Source organism: Aplysia californica, unplaced genomic scaffold, assembly GCF_000002075.1.
Source record: "Aplysia californica isolate F4 #8 unplaced genomic scaffold, AplCal3.0 scaffold01293, whole genome shotgun sequence".
In the NCBI taxonomy this organism is placed as follows: Eukaryota; Metazoa; Mollusca; class Gastropoda; order Aplysiida; family Aplysiidae; genus Aplysia; species Aplysia californica.
In genome coordinates this window covers 77,438-84,925 of record NW_004798563.1, presented here as the reverse complement: position 1 = coordinate 84,925, position 7,488 = coordinate 77,438, and positions in this window count along the sequence as shown.

Sequence of the window (7,488 nt, the reverse complement as noted above, 5' to 3'; positions counted from 1 at the left end):
ACAGGGAATGAGCTAGTAAATAATTGGGATGAGCTATGAAATACTGGGGATGAGCTATAAAATACTGGGGATCAGCTAGAAAAAAATTATGGACGAGTTACAAAATCCTGGTGATGAGCTAGAAAATATTAGGGATGCTGTAGAAAATACTGGGGATCAGATAAAAAATATTTAAGATGACCTAGAAAATAATAGAAAAAATCTAGAAAATACTGGGGAAGAGCTAGAAAATGCTGGGGTTGGTCCAGAAAATTATAGCGATGAGCTAGAAATAGAAAGTACTGGGGGTGAGCTAAAAATATTACTGATGAGATTTTTTTAAAAACAACTACTGGCGATGATTAAGAAATTATTAGGGTTGAGCTAGAAAATACTGAGTATGAGCTAAAATTTACTGAGGATGGGCTAGAAAATATTGTGGATGAGCTAGAAGAAAGATACAGAGGATTAGCTAGAAAATATTAAAGATTGGCTAGAAAATAATATGAATAATCTTGAAAATACTGGCGATAATCTACATAATACTGGGGATGAGCTAAAAAATATAAGTGATGAGCTAGAAAATATTAGGGAACCAGTAGAAAATGCTGGGGATCAGATAGAAAATATGAAAGATGAGCTAGAAAATATACGGAATAATCTAGAAAATACTGGGGATGAGCTATAAAATACTGAGGTTGGTCAATGCTACGGATGAGCGAAAACATTTTAAAGATGAGCAAGAAAATGTTAGGAATAATCGAGAAAATATTGAAAATGAGCTAGAAAATGTAAGGGATGACCTAGAAATACTTGGGATGAGCTACAAAATATTAGGGCTGAATTAAAAAATACTGAGGATGAGCTGGAAAATATTAAATATTGGCTAGAAAATACAATGAACAATCTACAAAATACTTAGGGTGAGCTAGATAATACTGGGGATGAGCTAAAAAATATAACGAATTAGCTAAAACGTACTGGGGATTAGCTAGTAAATATTAGGGATATGCTAGAAAATATTACAGATGAGCTAGAAAGTACTGGGGATGAGCTAGAAAATATTAGGAATGAGCTAGAAAGTACTGGGGATGAGCTACAAAATATTAGGTTTGAGCTAGAGAATACTGGATATGAACTAGAAAATACAGCAGATGAGCTAGGAAATACTGGGGATGAGCTAGAAAGTACTAAATATAGGCTAGAAAATAAAAGTAATAATCTACAAAATACTTAGGACGAGCTAGATAATACTAGGGATGAGCTAAACAATATAAGAGATATGCTAGAAAATTTTTCGAATTAGCTAGAAAGTACTGGGGATGAGCCAGAAATATTAAAGATATTATAGAAAACATTACGAATGAGCTGGAAAATACTGATGATGTGCTAGAAACTATTACAGATGAGCTAGAAACTACTGGGGGCGAGCTAGAAACTATTACAGATGAGCTAGAAAATACTGGGGATGAGCTATAAAATATTACAGATGAGCTAGAAAATACTGATGATGTGCTAGAAAATAAATAATATTAGGAAGGAGATAAAAAGTACTTGGGAAGAACTACCAAATATTAGATTTGAGCTAGAAAATACTGGAGAGGAGCTAGAAAATACTGGGGATCAGCTTGAAAAGATTAAGGACGAGTTATGAAATCCTGGTGATCAGCTAGAAAATATTAGGGATGCAGTTAAAAAATACTGGGGATCAGATAGAAAATATTAAAGATGAGCTAGAAAATAACACGAATAACCTAGAAAATAATGGGGGTGAGATTTTTAGAAAATAAATTATAAAGGATGAGCTAGAAAATATTAGGAAAAATGTAGAAAATACTGGCGATAAGCTATAAAATACTGGTGATGAGCTAGAAAATATTAGTGATGACCTAAAAAATATTAGGATGAGCTAGATACTACTTTGCATGAGCTAGAATTTATTACCGATGGGCTAGATCTACTGGGGATGAGCTGTAGAAAATACTGGGGATGAGCTGTAGAAAATACTGGGGATGAGCTATAGAAAATACTAAATATGGGCTAGAAAATAAAAGGAATAATCAACAAAATACTTAGGACGACCTAGAGATAATACTATGGATGAGCAAAAAAATATTAGGGATATGCTAGAAAATATTATGAATTAGCTAGAAAGTACTGGGGATGAGCTAGAAAATATTATGGATATGCCTGAAAATATTACGAACGAGCTGGAAAATACTGGGGATGAGCTAGAAACTATTACATATGAGCTTGAAAGCACTGGGGGTGAGCTAGAAAATATTATCAATAAGCTAGAAAGTACTTGGGACGAGCTACAAAATATTAGATTTGAGCTTGAAAATACTGGGTATGAACTAGAAAATAAAGGGGATGAGCTATAAAATACTGGGGATGAGCTATAAAATACTGGGGATCAGCTTGAAAAAAATTGAGGACGAGCTAATACTAGGGATGCGCTAACAAATATTAGGAGTAAGGTAGAAAATATTACGAATAAGCTAGAATAGTACTGGGGATGAGGTTGAAAATATTAGGGATATGCTAGAAAATATTACAAATGAGCTGGAAAATACTGGGGATGAGCTAGAAACTATTACAGATGAGCTAAAAAGTACTTGGGATGAGCTGAAAAATATTAGATTTGAGCTGGAAAATACAGGGAATGAACTAGAAAAAGCAGGGAATGAGCTTTAAAATACTGGGGATTAGCTTGAAAAAACTTAAGGACGACCTGTAAAATCTTGTTGATGAGCTAGAAAATATTAGGGATGCAGTAGAAAATACTGGGGATCAGATACAAAATATTAAAGATGTGAGGACAAGAAAATATTAGGAATAATCTAGAAAATACTGGGGATGAGCTAGAAAATACTGGGGATGGTCTAGAAAATATTGGGGATGAGCTAGAAAATAGTGGGGATGTACTAGAAAGGATAAGCTAGAAAATATTAGAAATGAGCTGCAAAGTACTGGGGAGAATACTGGGGATGAGCTAGAGAATGTTAGGAATAATCGGGAGAATACTGGGGATGAGCTAGAGAATGTTAGGGATGAGCTAGAGAATGTTAGGAATGAGCTAGAGAATGTTAGGGATGAGCTACAAAATATTAGGGCTGAAGTAGAAAATACTGGGGATGAGCTACAAAATATTAGGCATAAATTAGAAAATATTGAGGATAAGCTAGAAAATATTAAATATGGGCTAGAAAATGAATATTCAATCTACAAAAGGCTTAGGACGAGCAAGATAATACTGGGGGTGACCTAAAAAATATTAGAGAGATGCTAGAAAATGTTACGAATTAACTAGAAAGTACTGCGGATATGCTAGAAAATATTACAAATGAGCTGCAAAGTACTGGGGATGAGCTAAAAAATATTAGATTTCAGCTAAAGAATACTGTATATGAACTAGAAAATGCAGGGAATTATCTAGGAAATACTGGTGATGATCTATAAAATACTGGGGATCAGCTTGAAAAAATTAAGGACGAGCTATAAAATCCTAGTGATGAGCAAGAAACTATTAGGGATGCAGTAGAAAATACTGGGGATCAGATAGAAAGTATTAAAGATGAGGTTGAAAATGTTAGGAATAATCTAGAAAATACTGGGGATGAGCTACACAATACTGGGGTTGGTCAAGAAAATTTTAGGGATCAGCTAGGAAGTACTGGGGGGAAAGCTAAAAAATATTACAGATGTGATAGAAACTACTGGGGATGAGCTTGAAAATATTAGGGTTGAGCTAAAACATAATATTATGGATGACCTAGAACATTTTAGGGATGAGCTAAAAAATGCTACGGATGAGCTAGCACATTTGAAAGAAGATGAGCTAGAAAATGTTAGGAATAAGTGAGAAAATACTGAGGATGAGGAAGAAAATATTTGGGCTGAAGTAGAAAAAACGGAGGATGAGCTAGAAAATGTTAGGGTTGAATTGAAAATACTGAGGATGATCTAGAAAATATTTCAATAAATATGTGCTAGAAAATAACAGGAATATGATACACAATACTTAGGACGAGCTAGATCTGGGCATCACCTAGAAAATGTTAGGGTCATGCTAGAAAATATTACAAATGAGCTGGAAAATACTGGGCATGACCTAGGAAATGTTAGGGTCATGCTAGAAAATATCACGAATTAACTAGAAAGTACTCGGGATTAGCTAGAAAATATTACAAATGAGCTGGAAAATATTGGGGATGACCTAGAAAATATTACAGATGACTTAGAAAGTACTGAGGATGAGCTAGAAAGTACTGAGGATGGGCTAGAAAATATTACTAATGAGCTGGAAGATACTGGGGACGAGCTAGAAATTATTAGGGTTGAGCTAGAAAATACTGGGTATGAGCTTTAAAATTCTGGGACCGAGCTAGGAATTACTGAGGATGGGCTAGAAAATATTGGAAGTTAGGTAAAAAAAAAATACTGAGGGTCAGCTAGAAAGATCGGCAAGAAAATAATAAGAATAATCTAGAAAATACTGGCGATAAGCTACGAAATACTGGGGATGAGCTAGAAAATATAAGTGATGAACTAAAAAATATTAGGATGAGCCAGATACTACTTTGCATGAGCTAGAATTTATTACCGATGGGCTAGATCTACTGGGGATGAGCTGTAGAAAATACTGGGGATGAGCTGTAGAAAATACTGGGGATGAGCTGTAGAAAATACTGGGGATGAGCTGTAGAAAATACTGGGGATGAGCTAGAAAATACTAAATATGGGCTAGAAAATAAAAGGACTAATCTAAAAAGTACTGGGGACGAGCTAGAAAATATTAGAGTTGAGCTAGAAAAGAAGGAGGATAATCTGGAAAATACTTGGAATAAGCTAAAAAATAGTGGGGAATATTCGGGATGAGATAAAAAATAATAGGGATAATCTAGAAAAGAATGGGTAAGGGCTAAAAAATAGTGCGGATGAGCTAGAATATAGTGGGGATGTACTAGAATATAGTGGCGATGTACTAGAAAATAATGGGGATGAGCTAGAATATAGTGGCGATGTACTAGAAAATAGTGGTGATGTACTAGAATATAGTGGGGATGTACTAGAAAATAATGGGGATGAGCTAGAATATAGTGGCGATGTACTAGAAAATAGTGGTGATGTACTAGAATATAGTGGCGATGTACTAGAAAATAATGGGGATGAGCTAGAATATAGTGGCGATGTACTAGAATATAATGGAGATGTACTAGAATATAATTGGGATGTACTAGAAAATAGTGGGGATGTACTAGAATATAGTGGGGATGTACTAGAATATAGTGGGGGTGTACTAGAATATAGTGGGGGTGTACTAGAATATAGTGGGGATGCACTAGAATATAGTGGGGATGAGCTAGAATATAGTGGGGATGTACTAGAATATAGTGGGGATGAGCTAGAATATAGTGGGGATGAGCTAGAATATAGTGGCGATGTACTAGAATATAGTGGCGATGTACTAGAATATAGTGGGGATGAGCTAGAATATAGTGGGGATGAGCTAGAATATAGTGGCGATGTACTAGAATATAGTGGGGATGGGCTAACAAAAAGTGGGGAAAAGAGATGACGTGTACTAACACTCAACAAATGCGAGAACAGCGTTGGTGGGGTCGAGTTGTATTGTAACGGGACATAATCCACGAATATTTCAAACAAGAATAGGAACCTATAAAATTGTGTCCCTTTATTAATCGAATGCTGCCGACTCCACCAAGCCGACTTCATTTTGATGTATGACTGTCCGACAACGCCAAAAAACAGAGTAGAGGCATGAGGTAGGCCACCGATGAATGGTTATTGAAAGTCGCCCCTTGGTCAGTTGGACATCGTAATCCGCCTGTCCGTCTTGCTGACTCAGTGCCGCACAGTGAGCCGAGGAAGTCCTGCCGTCTGGGAGACTTTCTCCCGCCACTTGTCAGTTGGTCGTTTTAAGCACAAGGGGGCTATCCCTAAAAATGCTGTTTTGAGAAAATCAAAGGTTAAGTTTTTGTCCCTTGTTCAGTTTCTTTAAAAGACAAGGAGAGTTTTCTCTATAACCAAACAAATATGCACACCAATGAAACCAAACTTCTCCTATAGGTACATGTAGGGCAATGCCCACTTTCGGTGTTGGTCAAGATTTCTGGAAACCCCCGAAATTTGGGTTAGCCCGTTTGTCCTTACAAAGTGACCAATTTTAATGGAATTTTTGTTTTTTGGCTCAATACCTTTCATGTCCATATATAACAACACATTTCTATGTGAATTTTACAGGAAAACTTAGATTAAAGGCGCAAAATGAGTACATACATTTCCAGTTTTCAAGGACTCTCAAGCTATTAAAATTACCAAACTTTGGCGGACCTTTTCTAGCTTATTTTACTTCTGAAACCAGAGAACCCCCACGTCCTTCAAATGCAAACATCTCAACTTCTATTCAAGATACATGGGTATTTTTTTCATCCAAAGCAAGGCAAATTAAAAAGCTTTCACTTTCAGATGACACTAATAACTTCACATGCCCCAAAACGGGGAACCAGGCTTACTCTGCTCACCTCTCTATCCTCAACAGCACAAAGTCTGCTTCCACTATCAAGGCACCCCGGAAATAGCAGGTCACAAGAGAGTGACAAACATACAAAAGAAGTAAAGGAAAATGATGACAGTAAGGATGAGGAAAGAAAAAGCAGCAGTTCCCCCTATGTTGTTCCGGCACAGTATGAGCATGACATTGATAAATCAGCCCATTTACAATTCTACTGTGCATAATAACATGTTACTGTCCCCCCCCCCCTCCCTGTGCAAGGCAAGCAACAATCTCTTCCAGGACCACTCAGTAAATGACACACAAAGGCCGTTCAGTTTTTGTCTCACTTTTATCATGAATCTTTCAGCAACAATTCATAATGGACAGAATTAAAATGTATCAGAAAATGCAAAACATCATGTACACAATTAAACCCATGCTCACGAACGGAACATTTTGTTTAGCATATACATGTGCAATGTACACCGCAGAATTCATTTCTGCTTCCTGTTCAGACCACGCTCCAACAAGATCATTCAACAGCTACATTCCACAAGATCATTCAACAGCTACATTCCACAAGATCATTCAACAGCTACATTCCACAAGATCATTCAACAGCTACATTCCACAAGATCATTCCCCAGCTACATTCAACAGCATCATTCCACAAGATCATGAGAAGCAAAAAGCTCTAAAAATGACACATCCTCCTTGTAAAAAAATATCACTATTTCCACAAATATCATCCCCAACAGAAAGCAACATGTCAGCATGTTTATGTCCAACAGAGTCCAACCCAACATTTATTTCTCCACTCACACAAGCCACACAACAAAACAAAACAAAACGAAACAGTTCATTGAGAGACAATTTGTATTCTGTGTAGGCACAGATTAGTGTATGTGAATAGGTTGGGTAAAAAAAAAATATTTTAAAAATTCTAGAATATTCCGCACGGCATTTGTTAGTGTGTCTACAGTATACAA